The following is a 17,708-nucleotide window of genomic DNA, read 5'->3' as shown; positions in this document are numbered from 1 at the left end:
GTAAATTTGGAGATTTTTATCAGTCTGGCTGTGCAAGTTACTGCATGCTGTATACATCCATTACTCATCCATTGCTGATGATTGCTGCATTTACTAAGTACCTTTCAGTGCGTGTGCTGTGATCAGTCCTTTGCAGTAAGTGTTTGATGTTCATTGTGGGTTATTAATTTAGCCTCCAGGTCACAGCAGCGGCGACAGTGAGGAGACTGCTGAACTCATAAGGGGCTGCCTGGGGACTTGTCCAATGAAAGAGAATATAAACGTGCAAGAAGTAAATGAGTTTGTGTTGGTTTGGCAGATTGCAGGATATGGCACATGGGATGAGCAATGAAAGGAGCGGGCATAGTCAAAGACATTAAGGATAAAGTCAGTGTCTGAGCAGTTATTTGAGCTACTGTGATTTGTGGACTCTTCCAGCTGTCTGTGGAATGTGGGGTTGAAATCTACAATGGCAGGAAGTGAAGAAACTAGGGAAAAAAGAATTGAAATAATAGAATCAAAGCATTTGATCAGGGTTATTTTGTATGGATTTGGAAGGTGAATCAGGAGAGTATTGTCTTGTTGTCTTTTAGTCTGTTTAAAACAAAAAAACAAAGATATCCTGATCTTTCAAATTAGTTTGCCATAGTGGGATTAATTTTCAGAATTTTCTGTAGGTTAATTTCTAACAGAAGAGGTGATACGTTGCAGCAGGGAACGCTTCTGCTTCCATTTGTCTGTGAGGCTGTCTGCTGTGCTTGGAGATGAGGTGTCAAACAATCCAAAGCATACTCAACTTGCTATGATTTCTGAAATCTTTAATGCTTCTGTTAATTACACATATATAAAATATCTAGCTGTGTGTGTGTATATATATATCTGATATCTAGACATGTGTATTTTTTTTTTTAATGAGGGTAAACTTGGTTTCTACAGTATACTCTGTATATTAGTGTCTGTGCTGCAGAAGAATATTTCAAGCTGTTTAAGGTAATGTTGCAGTAGAATAATGTTCCTATTTTCATTCTGAGCCAGAACTGCAAAACAGGCTGCTTAGATCGTGGAGGCTGATGCACACACACAGCAGTTGGGAAATTCTCCTGAAAGAGCTGCAAAGAGATTGAGAGGTGTCTTTTTCTATTTAATATAATCACTGCACCTGTTTGCTGTTATCAGCAGTCTGAGAGCTGTTATGGCAAGAAGTTTCATGTGTTAGTTAAAGTGTTGTTAAATGTTGGGATTGATTGTAGAGAACAATTTCAGAGTGGCAGAAGAGGGATCTGGGGAAAGCATTCTGAGGATTAATGTTCTGAAATAAATGGTTTTTATTTAAAAGCTGCAAACATACATAATAATATAATGCTTGTTACTTTTAGTACTTGCATACATTTTCTGGGATTAGTAGAAGAAAGTGAAACTGAGTTTGTTTGCTGGCATGTCATGTGGTAAAAAGAAAGTGTGCCTGAGTAATACTGATGTACTTGGATGGTCCAGCTGCTTTGGCAAACAGTGGAAAAAAAGAAGAAAATATTATTTTGTCAATGAGGAATAGTAAATGTAAAGGAGAAGGAAAAAAAAATCTATGAGTGAAAGTGAAGGCAATAGAGAAGAAATACTTCTATGTTCTATGATAAAACTACATTCTATTTACTTATTTGTTTTGCAGCCATTTCATGTAATAAGGTAACCCATTGAAGTTCCCAAACCTTCATCTTTCATGTTCAGTTGTTTCTCAAACCTTAAAGTTGGAAATGGAAAAAATAAAATGGTGTCTTCTCTCATCTGTGAGAGATAAAACCTTTGTCTTGGAAATGAAATACTGCGTTTTTATTATGTTGCATTCTGTCTAGAACAATTTGCAGTGTGGGCTATCTCAGCCGAAGTATTACTGTTGAAATTATAAGTAATCCCTATGAAATAATTGAAAAGACCAGTTTGTCTTCTGCAATATTCTCTCATCTGTTTGGTATTAAGACTTTTCGAAATGAGGCTCAAAGGTCCAGGTTATTTCTAGACCTGCAGAAAATGTGTATACCCTGGAATCTTTTGTGTCCAGAACTCGGTCTGATACAATGCTTGAAGAGGTGACAGTTTTCTTGTGGTTCTGAACAATGCAATTTATTTTTGTTTAAACCGTCAAGAACGTAGTGCCTAAATTCTCTGTGTATACTTCTTTGTCTTTGGATGAGATTAATTAACTGACATAATTAAAGATTGGATTCCTGGATTTGAGTTGCATCTCCCTACCAACCCGCATTGGTTCAAAGGTATGATATAAATTCAGTTGTTACACTGGAAGCCCAAGCTGAAGCTGTGTAACTTTTGCATAAAACAGATCTCATTTTTCTCTTGCTTGCCTTTTTTTTGGGGGGGGTGGGGGGATTGAAGATTTAGTTCAAACAAGCATGACTATAATCTCCCTAAGTACTAAATCTGAAATGTGTCTAAACCCCACAGACACAAATTATTTGCCAGTAGCATTCCCTAGGAGCTGATGACAATTAGGTAGTGCTGCATTTCTTGAGGAGATGTGACTTTGGGAAGACTCAGATCCTCAGATATATGAATGTATGTGTGTTGATGCTTACAGGAAAGTGCGAAAAACGTGCCAAATAGGCTTCAGCCATGTTTTGTCCCTTCATGGTTTGGTCTTTTTGAGTGTTCTTTCTTAACTTCAGCTGAAGTAACAGTTAAATCTGATTAACAGGTAGCAAAGAATCCTAAGAAATACACTGTGAAGTTAATGGCCCCCAGAGATAGATGTGTGTCTTGAACAGGAAGCCTAGCTTTAAAAGATCGGTATATTTGTATTCCTTTAGAAAATCCTCTGTGGTTCCTGTCTGCTGACCAATTACTTTGTTGTGATTCCAGAAGTCAGTGTTAGGAGTTGTGTGATGGATGACTGCTGGTCGTTTCCCAGTGCAGCCTGCTCAGCTGTTGTCCAGCTTGATTTTTGGGAATTTGGGCACATGGTTTGGAATAATGCCTTTCAACAGATTCAGGAGTTGGGACGACTACAGACTGTCCAGAAAGTTTTTGGTTTTTTCCCTTATGGAGGAAGAGACATTCTGTAATCTGATCTCAAAGCGAGATACAAACTGTTGTTTTAACAATCAATGTTTTGTCTCCTTACCTAGACCAGTTCTGAGGTCACAGTTCATCTTTCTTCTTCATAGGCTGGAGGCCCCATGAATTGGTTTGCCGATGCCGAGTGATTGCTCCTTGTTTCAAATCTGTAAGGGAAATCAGCAGTCAGTTGGAAGACAGCTGTACTGATAAGGTTCCATTGATCTTTCTCTCCTATCCACTCACTATCAATTAGAAATATCCATCGCTTTCATGATACTTCTTCCTTGCCCTTACCTTCCATACTGCTACCCTGTGATGTGGCTGGTCTCAGTGATGCGGCTGGCCTCAGTTGCTGATTATAATTTACGTGGCTGTAATTAACAGCCTGATAAAAATGTCTGAGTCAGTATCTGGGAAGTCTAGATAACAATAATGCTTGTGGTGAGAACTTTTCAATAACTCACTATATTTGATGCAAACCAATGGTGAAGGATTGCTGTTTTTAACAGGAAAAAAAAATTCATATCAAGGATCAAATTTCACCCAGTGTAGCATGATTTAGCAGTATCCAGAAAATGAGAACTTAAGAAAATACAGAAAATTTGTACTCCATCTTGAGTACAAATAATTATTTCCTCTTTAACAGAACTTCTGCTTATCACGGTGTTCACTGCAGTATAATCTGAAACGTTGTTGTCATTTTACATACAACATTCCAGAAGCACATAAACAACATAATATGCATACGCTTTCTCCAAAGTAATTGAGTTTTGAGAGATCATTAACATAAGTTTGAGATGGTCAGATTAGTTTACAAGATCCTGGGGAAGAAATGATCGTGTAACTGTTTTCAGAACTTGGGGAAGCTCCTTAAATACTTTTATTTATGTATTTGGAAATGAATGCAAATGCAGGTAGAGAGCCATCATACATTCTTTTTAATCTGACTACTGTGACAAATGTTTCTTAATAAAGGTTGTTAAATGGTGTATTTTTCAAACCTTTAAACAGATGCTACAAATATCACTGCAGACCACCATGATGTTCTGCATTAAATGTTGTGTTTAACAGGACAACTGTGGGTGGACCTGGGTGATGAGATGGGGGAAAGGACTGTGTGGAAGGACTGGTAAGAAGGACTGAACATTCAGAAAATGGATATGAGTTAGTGAACCATAGAATATTCTTCTATTTTTGAAAGTCTTAGATGAGTAATTGTCAACTGTGCCATCTGTAAGTAATGTGGGCTTCCAAATTTGTGGCAATTAAAACTGCCTAGCATCCCACTCTAGCCCTATGTTTTATTATGTGTACAAGTCAATACTGAAGGCTAATCTCTTGTGACATTAATCGTCTCATGAGGAGAGATGGAATAAATCACAGTAGCCCTTCCTCTCTTCACTCATGAAGATAAATGCTATAACATGATGGCTGATCTTTGTTATGACACTAACCATTATATATTTAGCAGAGATAGCAAAATCCCACTGACAGCTAACAAAAGAATTCTCTCTTTACATGTTCTATGAGAAGGCTGTATTTCTTTACTTCAAAAACATGACTTATCATATCTGCTCTCAGAGAAATTTAAGCAGTGATTCTGTGTTGTGCCAGTGAACTAAATTCTGTATGCAACAATGTCATGATTCCAAATAATAAAAACTCATGTGAAATCATTGTGCAGCTCTGGGGAAAGAATGTATATAATGGGCTAGGACTGTTCAGATGCTACTGTTTTGTATTGCCAATTCTGACGAGAAAGTATAACTCCTATTAGAACAAAAGAAAAACAACCAAACAATAAAGAAAACAACAACAGCAACAAAATAAACAACTCCACCATCAACCAAACTTCAGCGCTTTCAGGTTTGTGGAGGTTCTGTTCTCTACTTTGCCTCCAGTACTTGAACAGATGGGCTCAGGGAACTGAAAGTGACTTTTGTTTTATTTCCTGTAATTGCAAGGGATTTTTTTTTCCCTTTTTTTTCTGGCTCTATCACTTGCTGCATGCCTTTCAGGAATTTCTTTCTGTGTTTTTCATGCTTTGGACAAGTCTGGTCTTTCTTTTGAGGATAAAGTTACTAAGAAAGACTCTTAGTCATTTTCTGTGTCTCTGCTTATTAATCTGAACGGAGTGGTGCTGTGTATCATCCTGTGAGGGAGAGACAGAACAAACAGCTGAGTTGTGAAGTTTATGAACTTTCCCTGTGAGGTTGAGAGTATCAATGGCTCTTATATTGGCTTCTCACATAAGCATCAAAATGCACTGCAAGTTTCTTGAGATAGTTTCTTGCCATTTATCTTATAGAATTAAAATGACAGTATAAATGTAATAGTTTCATTTACGTGGTTATTGTCATCAGCCATATTTTATAAGCATGAAGAGAAGTGCTTCTTGGCTGCTTAAATATATTCATGGTACATCACTGGAGTCAGTGCCAGCTGCAGCATGAAGCTTGTCTTTTTAGTAGGTGATTTTTACCTGGATAAAATACTTAAAATGGCCAAAACTGATAGGTTAGAATATTTAGCTGGAATACATAGTTAAAGTGGTTGATTTGTATTCTGCTGTGATTCCAGACTTATTATTTTTATTTTTCTCCTCTTTTTTTTTTTCTTCACCTTCTGGAAATGTTGGATCTGTATCTTTAGGACACTGTCGAACAAGATAAGCTCTGGTAATAAAGCAATGGCAACAAAACCGGCGTAACTGTCACCTCTTGTTAAGTCTGCTGCATTCAGAGAGTGGCCAGTAGGAATTTTATTTCTCACATTAAAAGTAACCCTTACACATTACGTTTGCCTGAGGAAATTAAGCAATGAAGGCTTTTAAAACTAGCACATACACGTTTTCTCTATTGATTTTTATGGGAAGTTTTACTCTCCATATATTTTTTTATTTTTCTGTGCTGAAACATTGGTCATGCAGCAGTGCTTTTTTCAGTATGTCCAAAAAAAAAAAAAAGAAGTATATCAGCTTTCAATAGTGCAAACGGTGTATAGGGAAGTAACTATGGTTGTGGTTTGGTGCTTATTATTGTCCTTGTATTGTTCCATGAGTAGCGATGAGCACATTCATATTGCTGGTACTTCTTCTGTTACCTGTAGCATAAAGGCAGCTGACAGGGAACTCATATCCTTTCTACCCCATTAGTCTCAGTTACCTAAGCATGGCCTCTCTTCATTTTGTACAGGGGGAAGAACCAAAGGGGAATTTTTATCCCTGCTGGAATTAGAGGCTTTTCAGGATTGTGGCCTGTTTCATCACTGAGCTAGTGTAGATATCAGTATATTTTGGGGTGATGGAGCTGGTTTTTGCTCCTGGTCTCTTCACTGAAAGAACGATTCATTACTGTAAACAGCTTTGACCCATGTTTTTCAGCTGACTATACTGATGCTGAAATTGAAACCTCTACACTAATTTTCTAAACTTAATAGATTACATTCTACAAGCTGTGGAAGATTCACAATGCAGTTTGTCCTGTCAGCATCCCAGAACTACAATGTGCTGCTGGCTTGCTGCTAAGCACATGCACATTTGGGCTACCTTGGCCATGTCCCTCTGTTTGATTGTGGGGAGCCCACAGCAATGAAACATCTGTATTGATGTGCTAATGCATCAGGATGTAAAGGACATAGGGATGTACTGTGAGAGTGTACTGTGGTAAAGTACAGGGAAGAAAGTTTTGTTGTTGTTGTTTTTGTTTGTTTGTTTGTTTTTTACAATGGGGATGTGGAAAAGTTGCAGGTCTTGCAATACCTCAAAAGGCAAGAGTATCACTGTGTGCTGGGAAAGGCTGAGCAGAGAAAGGCAGTGGGGTGTTGTGATTTAAAGCAAGGAGAGGTAAGGCTTGCATGGCTAAGCAGAAGGCTGTACTGCACTGTCAGCATTGCGCATTCTATGAGTCTGAATGCTTCACTACTTGAACTGAAGTTACTGCTAATAATGTAACGTAATGAGGTTACACTAATAGTAGTGGAACCCATTCCAGGGTAGAAAGTTTGACATCGTGCTCACTGGGATATGTATATTTGATCCTCATCTCACACCCCTTGCTGATAGAATCCTGTGTACTCACTGAGTTCATCCTGTTAGACTTATGGAGATGTTCATGGACCTGTGCCAGCAGATCCTTTAAATGAAAGTTCCCGATTGCTCAGGCAAACTGATTACATCAGTAGGGAGAGAAATATGAAGGCCTCCTTTTCTTTCATTATATTAGACCAGATTGGTAAGCTGTTAGAAGATGCCAGTTGTCGAGAGTTGAAAACTTTCCATACATTCTCTAGTGTGATGGATGAGACTGCTGGCGATGCCAAGATGTCTTTGCTGATAGAACTTTGGCTTTTAAAAGAAATAACATGATTATATTTTTACATGATTTAAAATCCAGAATTGAAAATGTCAAGTGTAGGGTTTATTTGGAATTTCCAAAGCAGCATTGCTGCCTTTCTATCAGTTTAAAGTGTGACGTTGTAGATGGATAAATAAAACTAATAAAAGGGTTCAGAGATCTCCGAGCAAGCTTCAGACAAGCTGGTCAAAGAAATGGAGTGAAATAATAAAAAAAAAACCCAAACCCAAATCATTCAGCTTCTTTCTTTCTTCTTCTTTCATTCAGTATTTTAGGAGATGATATTGCTTTATGTGTCTGGCAGGTTAGAAAAGTTAGGCTATTTCAGATCAGCTTACAAACAATTCCGCATTAGAAATTGTTGTTGCCTTTAGTTCATACTAAAGGAACTGTGCTAAAATGCTTTTGATTGGAAGAGGGCTGGAGAGTATGGATTCAAAGTGTTCTTTAACTATTTGAGCTTTCAATGTCAGTAGTGTTACCTTGGAACCTAAAATAAGCATGGATTAGTAAGCAAACACAGAAGTGATGTTAAAACTTCATTTAATATATTTCAGCGAGTTTAGGTGTTTTCACGTGATTTTCTTGCTTTCTTTAAATCTTTGCTCCTTTCCTTGCTTGATTTTGCTTTTCTTTCTGATGTAATGAAGCATGAATTACAAAGGCAAATGCATGGTATAGAGCATTTCATGAAAGACATCTCTGATGAAGTGCAATTACCGCCACTCAAATTTTGTACCTTCCTTACAGTAACAGTGCTTGCATAAGGACAAAAGGCCTATGAGAAGAGTTATTACTCCCATTTCAGCTTCTTTTAATATTTTAGTACTTGGAAATTACCCTTTACCTTTCTCTTAATCACTATCAGCAAGAGCCCCATGGACCTCTGTTTAAGAACGGTTAAAATAGCTTGTAGTGTGTCTTCCCTTGTTATTCCCTTTCCCCTTCACATCTTGTATACCCTTTCTCCTCCCAGTCTTTTGGTTTTCTTTTCCTCATCTATCTCTATCCAATTCCTTTCTTCTCCAGCTCTACATCTTAGCCGTACCCTCTCCTCTCCTAACCATTTACCCATCTTTCTTCACACAAAGGGCTTTGAACTTTTACCAGGCTGCCCAAAATTCCCCAATGGCTACAGCCGTTAATCAAAAATGAATACAAAAGATTTGAGTGGGGCATTTCCCACAATAAAATCAGTCCTCCTGTTAACCTCACACAAGCAGCTGGAAAAGACAATGCTGGATTTATTCCAGGATGCTGTTCTTGCACCCTGTTTGGAACTCCATCTTTCAATTTGTTAATTTAGGAATGGGTGTCTAGAAAAGATGATGCATATTTTGCTTAGAAGAAGGAAAGATATTTTTCTGTTCTTCTATCTACCCTTCTCTTTTTGGGCAGTAAAGAATGTCTGTTGTGCAGTTTAGCCTTACTTGTATTGTAGCTGCTGAGTGGGAGCTCTGGCAATAACTGTGCTATTCCTTTTTCTCCTCCTGAATTATTTAAATAACGTTCTAAAGTGAACTGCTCCAGTTTGTGTGTAGTGGCTCAGCATATAGTTGGACACTAAGCAGATGTGATAAAATGATTCTGAGTTTTGTCAGCAGTCTGACCTTCAGATCCCTGCAGGCAGCTTGCAGAAAAAGGTATGGCTCTGTCTTACGTACTGGACTCGATGATCAGTATCACCAAGAGCTCTGGACCAAGCTGCTGCTTTTGGACCATAGCACTGTTTCAGTCCACACTAGGTTTGTCTTTAGAAGCATCGTTTTCTGTCAGTGTCATAACTCCCAGATGCAGGAGTAATGGCTGTCTCTCTGGCAAAGCTTTTTTTCTTTTTACAGGACGATGTTTGTGAGTGGCAAGCTTTACTTTCTAGTTTTCTTCATGCTGTTCCTCTACTTGTGTTCCCTCTAGTGGCTGAGTTGCAGATGGTTGAGCAGATCTAATTCAAGCATATTAATACATGTACAATATATGTACAAGTACATATAAATTAAATTAGCCACACTGTCCATTTCATAGGTTAGCAGGATTTGTCTCTTATGCAGAGCTCAGAATTTTGAGACTACTTCAGAGTCCTCTTGTTACCAGGTCATTGGAAAGTACCTTTTCTCCAGTGTAGCACTTGATGTTTTTGAGTAGCGTAGATGTACCTTAGATATCCTGCTGAGGAAGGGAATTTGGATTTCTTCTCATAATATGTAACTGGCAAGACTTTTCAGCTGGAACTGGGAATGCGTGCGTTCATGGCATTCATGTAGTTGTTCAGTATTGCTCAAGTTGTGCATTGGTAAGTGCAGGTGAAACAGTTTGTCAAGTTGCTACCATTTGTAGGGAGGTTTGATTTCTTCTGCTATTGCTTTGTAGTTGCCTTCTCATTGAGGTATTAACCAGAGTTGGAACGGACAGCAAGAATGTGTTCATTGCAATGTCTCCTTCTGTTCTCTTTCAGGCTATCGTGATGGGTATCAAATAATTTGTCCCAGTAATTTAGTGGCTGTTCCTATTTAAGGCTGTAGTTGAATGGCAGGAATAAATAGAGCATATTTGATCCTCAGCAATAGAGGTTGCAGTCAGTGCAAACCATTCTTTCACCACCATCCTTTGCAGCAAAACACATCAAAACAATCATAGTTTTCATGACAGTCCTTTAGCTTATTTTAATTCCAGCATTGTTAGTCACTGCCCATACACTGTATGTGTTGGTGGATGGAGTGGGAGGAAGGAGAAAGATACTTGAAACAGATAAAGGCTTCCTCCTCCGATGTGCATTAGTTTGTCTGACCCAGCAGTCTATGACTCAAGTACACTATGGCATTTTAGGATTTTATTTGCCTTAGGGGACAGTCAGTAATTCAATTTGAATCTCTGATATTATTTTTAAAAGTCTAGAAATGCAAAAGGGACTGTAGGCTTTTAGTAATGTTAATGGTGAGGTACGGAAGCAAGAGACCCTCATGCAATTATCCGTTCAGTGTATTCATTAGCTCACAGACTCTGAAGTAATACTCCAATGCTATTTTTCATAACTAGGGGGAAGAAAATATTAGGATTGTCATTAAAATGTTTGTTTTTTTTTTTAAAGTATATATATATATATTTTTTTTACTGTGATAAATAGACTAAAAGTTACAAATGGAGAGTACCAGGGGGAGGGGGTAGAAAAAGGCATCCTAGTTAAGGTTTTCTTAAATTAATCTTTGTTCTGATAAAGAAAACTTAATCAAGTGCCTGAGACATGGTTTTCAAATTAAGTAGTTCTGAATTGCAGAATTTGTGCTTTTCAGTTAGGACACGAACAGTTCTTTAAATAACAGGCCTTTGTTTAAAGGGTTAGATGAAGAGAATTAAATTCATAGGGTGTATGAACTGCAGTCCAGGCGACATGTCCAGCAGTAAAAGAAGTCCACACAATGGGCAATTGTTTGCTCCGGCACGGTCAGCCTGTCTAACACACTCCACGTCTCAGTTTGTCATTATACCCTGAATGTGTTCTCTTCATACTGTGGTATTTGAAATCTGCCCTGTGGGTTTGGTTAAACTTTCTGTAGTAGTGTTATGCATCCTGCTTGTTGGTTTCATTGTTGTTCAGTGAAGATGATCTTCCATATCCCTCTGTCTGGCCATTGTTCCCACAACCAGTTCAGTGCAGCTTCCTCAGCACAAACTGCTCTCCTTTCTCCATTGTCCAGAATGGGGGACTGCTGATGTTTGCGTACTCTTATTGTTTCCTTCCCATTACTGTCAAACACACGTGGTAATACTTGGCTCGTTGACTGACTCTACAGAGTAGGATGTGATGTTGTAGAGAAGGGGACAGGGCTACCCAAATTTTCTCACTTGCAGGGAGGAGCTGCCCAGGTGTGCTGAGGGGCCTGTACTCAGGAAGAGAAACAGGGAATCCTCCACAGTGAGTAACCCCGCATTCAAGTGCAGTTTCCTTCGTAGCTGTGTCCAGTACAGTGTAGTTTTCCTCTTCTGTTCTTTCTAGTTTGCCCTCTGGAATGTTCCCAGTTCAGTTCTGTTCCCTTTTCTCCCCTGTGTTTTGGTGTATTCTTATTTGACTTTGTTCCTTTTCTTTGTTGTCTTTTCGAAGGTCAAACTTTCAATTTTCTCCTATATGTAAATCTCTTCTCATCCTCATCTTAATCTTCAGTGTCACTTTTCCATTGTGCTTTGTGGTTCTGTCCATAATATGCCATACCATTTCTCTTGCACTGCTGTGCCGTGGCCCTTTTCTCTTTACAGTACTTTTAGTACTTACTCATTGTCATACTCTTTCCTATCTACTTTTCCTTCTCCTTTCAAATCACCTTTCAGTTTTCCTTTCCTGACAGGTCCCTTTTGAATCTTGCCTATTGATGTACACGAGATAAGCTCAGATCAGCTCCCAGACCTTTTCTAGTGCAGCCCTTACTTCTGCATTTTTCTTTGTGGAGCTGAAAGTTAAAGAATAAGAAGCTCATCTGCAACAAAAGAACCAAAGGATTTGGTAAACTGTGTTTTGGTTGAGAAAGAGAACAGGCAGCAGGCTAGGGTTATAAAATGATGGAAGTGGGCAGTGCTGGTCAATTGGTAGTGAGCAAAGAGGCTTTGGCTTCTCTGCTTCTCTGTATGAGCTGTTTGAATTACAGCCCTGATTGGCTCCCTTCACAGATTGCTGACTAGTGTGATATGATTTGGTGGTGGCTCCAGTTTCTAGTGGGCAGGTATCCACACAGAAGTAGCAACTTGCACAATTGCTTGTCTTTGTTAACTACTAGAGAGAAGCTCAGGATCAGGCAAGACTGGAAACTGAACTGGTGTCTTGTTTACCTGTGGTAGAAATGCAGGTTCTGGCTGAGATAATGTTGGTGAGATGCTCTGGGAAGCTTGCATTGCTGTTGCCTGTGATGCACCTTTTACTGCTGATTGAAAGGTTTCCTTTTCCAGGGCTGTCAGTCTGGCACGTCACCTGAGCAGAAGAGTGGCTGTTTGTTTAACAGCTTAAAAATGATTGGGACAAAAGGAAGTGGGGAACCAGAAAATTCTGTACAAAATGAGTGTATGTGAAAAGAGGAATGAGTTACTTTGGGCTTGATTGGAGAAGGCAAAGGAGTGGAAAACTGAGTTGAACTGGAAAAATACATTGCTCTCTGTCATGTAGCATCTTGTGTGCTGTGACTGTTCTGACTACTTCATTTTTCACTGTTTTTAGAAACAAAGAACGTTTTGCCCTAGCAGAGTCAATTCTCTTTTTTTGTTTCTGAGGTGACAATAAAGCCTAAGTGTCAAATATTCCAGTGGCCTCAGATGGTTCTAAAGTAATTAAAAAAAAAAAAAAAAAAAAAAAAGGAGAGGGGGAGGAGAACATGTCCTGTTGTTTCTCGCTTTTTGTTTTATTTTCCCTTCTCCTTGAAAGAAATTCTGTTGCTCTGTGATCAAATCAGTTGCGTGTTTCACCTCTTCGTATGGAACCTGGTAAGAATCTTTCCCAGGTGATATAGCAGATGAGGCACACAAGAAGCAAGTAACCCTGAGTCTTACTGCAGTTTCTTGGATTATATTTGGCCTTCCAGCAGACAAAGGACTCCGATCTCAAGACTAGCATTCCCTGCCTTTCGCATGTGACTGTACATGAACTGCATGGTTTATAACCTTACAGATCCGCAGGACAGCTGTCATGTCACTTATACATTTATTATTTATTTTCAGGCATTGGAAAAGTATCCCAACTCACCAATGACCGCAAAACAAATACTGGAAGTCATTCAGAAAGAAGGGCTAAAAGAAACAAGGTCAGTGTTTATATGTTCTGTATTTTTACTGTCTCTGTGAAAACTGTTTAGGAATGGTTCACAAAACACAATGTGCTCATTAATGGCTGAATTAATTTCCAGTACCAAGTTGGGAAATACAGCTGATGGGTTTTGTTTCTTAGTCCAAAGCTTTTAAAACGATAAGTGGCTGGCTTAACTGTGTACCTGTCTAATAGCCTCTATAGGCCGGCTCCAGTCTAATGGCTTCTTCAGAAAGACAGTGGGATCTGATCAGAAAGACCAGTGATGCTGTTTAGTTTTGCCTGGAGCCCCAGGCTTAGCACCATTAAGCTGTTAGAGGTTAGGTGGATTATTCAAAGCCTGTGGAACTCGAGTGGCCTTCCATTGCCTCCATTACGTTTTGAATCAGATAACTATGATTTGCTTCAGATGAGCATGCCTGTTTCCTTTTCCTCAAAAGTGATCTAGGATTCTAGTGACCCACAAGTGGACACGTGGGCAAGAAATAAAATAAGGAAAAACCGCTTCGTGATGGTCTTCCACACGATGCAGTTTCCTGTCCTCCAAATGATGCAGTAATATTTCACTGTTCTAATAAATAATTTTAATCATTACATGTTGCTGTTTCAAAGCAAAAGGAGACATTTGCTTTTATTTTAAATTTTTTTAAATTAAAACAATTACATTATTTTATTATGTCACCTAAAATGTAGGAAAAGAGAACTTCACAGGCTTTGTAGAGTCGTAATAAAGCATTATGTCCATTACTTCTGAATTTTTATTTTGTTGAACCAGGCTTAACAATGGGATATATTGTTACTGAATTTTGTTATTGTTCATAAGAAGCAGAATACTCAGAGTGGTCATTTGCAGAGCATAACCATGTTCTGCTTTCTTTGTATGATTGTAACACGCTTATGATATCTGTATGTTGGTGAAAGTGCAAAAGAGATGGTGTGCAAGTTGATTTTTCCCCTTTTTACAGATATAACATGCATTAGTTCTTGCTAAGAAGTTTCTTGAAGTATATTTGGCAATACCAAGGAAACAAGGGAACGAAAGCTTTTGAAAATGAATGTCCAGACATGTGTTATGCTGCAAAGATTTGCATACTGAAAAAGAAAAAGACGAATCTGTTTTTATTAAGATACTGTTTTTTCACAGCAGTGAATAGATTGCTTTCTTCTTCCTGTGATATGAGACAACTGTATGGTAGCAGCTTGCATGCCTGATAATAGTATTTCTTTGTGATTTTAAGAGTTCTTGTTTCCCCAGACAGTGCATAAATAAAATTTTGTGTGCAAAACCTATGGGAAGCAGTGAAGGCAGCATTTTTATATGTTTTAAATATAGAAAATGTAGAATTGTTGCTGAATAAATAATAGGATAAAGATTCCTTTAAAAAGCATCAAAACCAGAGATTCTCTTTCATTGCCCAAGTATTTTAGTGACTGAGGATTGTAGGCAAACAGGAAGGAATTTGAAGTTCATACTGACCTGATTTTTATTCATGGTATATGCTGGTGTATGTGAATATGCAGTTTATTGCAGGATGCCATATGTGGCAATGGGTATGTAGACAAGTGAAAAAGGATACAGTTGAACATTCCTTATTCAATATGTGAAAAATTGTATGAAGTTGCGTGCATGTCATTCTGCATTGTTTAGTGTAGAAAATCTAAATTGTGCAAGTTTAATAAAGAAAGATATTGATTCTTTATTTTTAATTTTTAAAGTGCTTAGTTTCTCATTTAGCTTCTGATTTTATTCAAGAGTTGTGTGTCTGTCACATTTTAATATTAGTTAAGCACAAACTTGCAAAGTTGTCCGGATGTCTATCTCCTAGTAAGGACATACACATATTTTGTTCATTGGGCCTTTGCACTTAAGGACTGTGAAAGCAAAATTTTACTTAAGTCTAAAGTCTCCCTCTTACTTTATCAAGCTCTGCAGTTTCTTTCAGTGTATTTCTACCAGTATGGTACCTTTGTCATTACTGAAGTTATTCCTTCTCGGTCTTTAAGCTGCAGCCAGCTAAGACGACTGAAGAATGTAGATTTTATGATATGCACTCACGTAGTCATAAGCCTTAGAATGGAGCTAGCACATTTTATTCTGTAATGATTTGTGTATTTTTCCAAGTCTGGACTTACGCCAGCAGTATGTTACTACATTAATATACTGTGCTAATTCCTTTATACTGATTATCTTTGTCAGTAGAACCTTGGCAATCCTAAATGAAGTTCTTCAAAAATTCTTGTTTCTGCTGTTCCATTTATAGATGAATGAGATTAGTTGGCTTAGTCATTCTTCAAATATATTGCAGCAGTAATTAATCTAAAGCTTTTTGCTGTGATAGTAAAGCTAAATGAATAACATATGAATTTCAGCAATTTCATTGTACTCATTACATGTAATCTTTAAAAATACAGTATCAGACTCTTCAGGCTTTTCTTTTGTTTGTTTGCAATAAAGACATCCAAGATCTACATTTATATTTCACTACTGAAATTGTTAAATGCAATAGGAGGAAAATTTCAAAGTTGCAAAGCAGATATAAGTTAGGAGTTAAAATCAAAAGCTGCTAATATAATGTGAGAGGTCATACACTTAACTAGGTTCACATATCTTGGGATGTATGGCTCAGTTTTGTTTTTTAAATATCTTCCTTCCTGCTGTGATGACCGGTTGCCAAATGATCAGCTGGCTGGCAGTTCTTTTGCTATCTAGAAGTATTAAAAATTTGTATGGTGAACCTTTTGGGGATGTAGAAATACATGGTGTTTTTGGGGTGAAGTGGAGGCAAGTGAGAAATATTTATGAATATATGCTTACCTATCGGTTGCCTCCAGACAACAAATTTAGCCATGGTTTCCACAAGGCGGAAAGCTCATGCCAAATAGAGTGTTGTGACCTAGAGTTCCTGTCCAAAAATGTGGCTGTTCAGATCTCCATCTGCGGGGAGTGCATGAGCCTTTTTTTACTGGTGAAGGGCAGCAGTGATACCACCTGTGTGAAGTGTGAGCAGGTGGAAGATCCGCTCAGTATGATGGCAGAGCCCAAGGAGGAGAGGGAGAGGTTAAGCAGCATCAGGAAGTGTGAGCAAGAGATAGACTGGTAGAGTAAGTCCTTGCTGCGCCTGCAAGAAAGGTGATACATCCCGAACAGTGATGGACCCCCTGCCCTGTCACTGTAGGGCAGAGAGAAGGGGCCTAAAAGATGAGGAGGACTGGAAACAGGTCCCAGTTTGGCATTGCATGGAGACCCCTTCCCTATCTACCTCTGTTCCCTAAGAATTCCTCCATAATAGGTTTGAGACTATGCAATTTGAGGGAGAGGTAAGGGAGGATCATAGAATCACAGAATGGCTTGGGTTGGAAGGGTCACCAAGAATCATCAAGTTCCAATCCCCTTCCACAGGCAGGGCCAACAACCTACAGATCTGGTTCTAGACCAAGTTGCCCAGGGCTCCATCCAACCTGGTCTCGAACACCTCCAGGGATGGAGCATTCACAGCCTCTCTGGGCAGCCAGTTCTAGCACCTCACCACTCTCTCTGTAGAGAACTTCTCCCTGACATCCAATCTAAACCTTCCCTCCTTCAGCTTAAAACCATTCCGCCTTGTTCTATTGCTATCTACCTGAATAAAAAGTTGATTCCTCTCCTTTTTATAATTTTCTTTGAAATACTGGAAGGCTACAATGAGGTCTCCTTGCAGCCTTCTCTTTTCCAGGCTGAATCCAGGCTGATTAGACCGTTGTGAGACAGTTTAGTTTTACCCTACTGATAATGTGTTGTTGCGCTAGTAATCCTCAGCCTGTCTTTGTATGGAAGGTGCTCCAGCCCTCTGATCATCTCAGCCCCTCCTCTGGACCCTCTCCAACAGTTCCACATCTTTCCTGTATTGGGGCCCTCAGACCTCGATGCAGTACTCGAGATAGGGCCTCAAAAGGGCAGAGAAGAGAGGGACAATCACCTCCCTATCCCTGCTGGCCACCCCTGTTCTGATGGAGCCCAGGCTTAGTGAGCTACAAGAGCACAATGTTGGCTCATGTTCAATTTTTCATCCACCAGGACCCCCAGGTCCTTCTCTGCAGGGTTACTCTCAGGTTCTTTTCCCAGTCTGTATACATATCTGGGATTACTCTCACCCAACTGCACAACCTCGCACTTTGCTATGCTGAGGTCCCAGAGGTTTGGAGGCTTGCTAGTGTGACTCCCATCTACAAGAAGTATAGGGAGGATTTGGAAATCCTGGCTTTTATCCGAAATAGTATTGCCAGCAGAAGCAGGGAGGTGATCGTCCCTCTGTACTTGGGCCAGTTGAGGCTCTTGAGTTCTGTGTTCAGTCTTGGGCCCTTCACTACAAGAAAGATACTGAGGCCCTTGAGCATGTTGAGAGAAGGGCAACAAAGCTGGGGAAATTGGAACACAAATCTTACGATGAGTAGCTGAGGGAGCTGGGATTATTCAGTCTGGAGAAGAGAGGAGGCTCAGGGGAGATCATATAGCTCTCTATACTACCTGAAGGGAGGTTGTGGCAAAG

General features: G+C 39.1%; 1 long non-coding RNA gene across 1 annotated transcript in view; it reads left to right on the top strand.

Moving 5' to 3' along the window:
* Positions 1 to 16,275, top strand: part of LOC125690753 (uncharacterized) — a 29,806-nt gene extending 13,531 nt beyond the window's left edge. Inside the window, exons 2-3 of the long non-coding RNA XR_007375771.1 lie at positions 13,098 to 13,180; positions 14,148 to 16,275. This is a non-coding gene — a long non-coding RNA (uncharacterized LOC125690753). The remainder of the gene's footprint in view (positions 1 to 13,097; positions 13,181 to 14,147) is intronic.
* Positions 16,276 to 17,708: the final 1,433 nt, after the last annotated feature.

Source organism: Lagopus muta, chromosome 3, assembly GCF_023343835.1.
Source record: "Lagopus muta isolate bLagMut1 chromosome 3, bLagMut1 primary, whole genome shotgun sequence".
Classification (NCBI taxonomy): Eukaryota; Metazoa; Chordata; class Aves; order Galliformes; family Phasianidae; genus Lagopus; species Lagopus muta.
The sequence above is the reverse complement of the archived record's forward strand: the minus strand, read 5'-3'. Positions and strand labels throughout refer to the sequence as shown.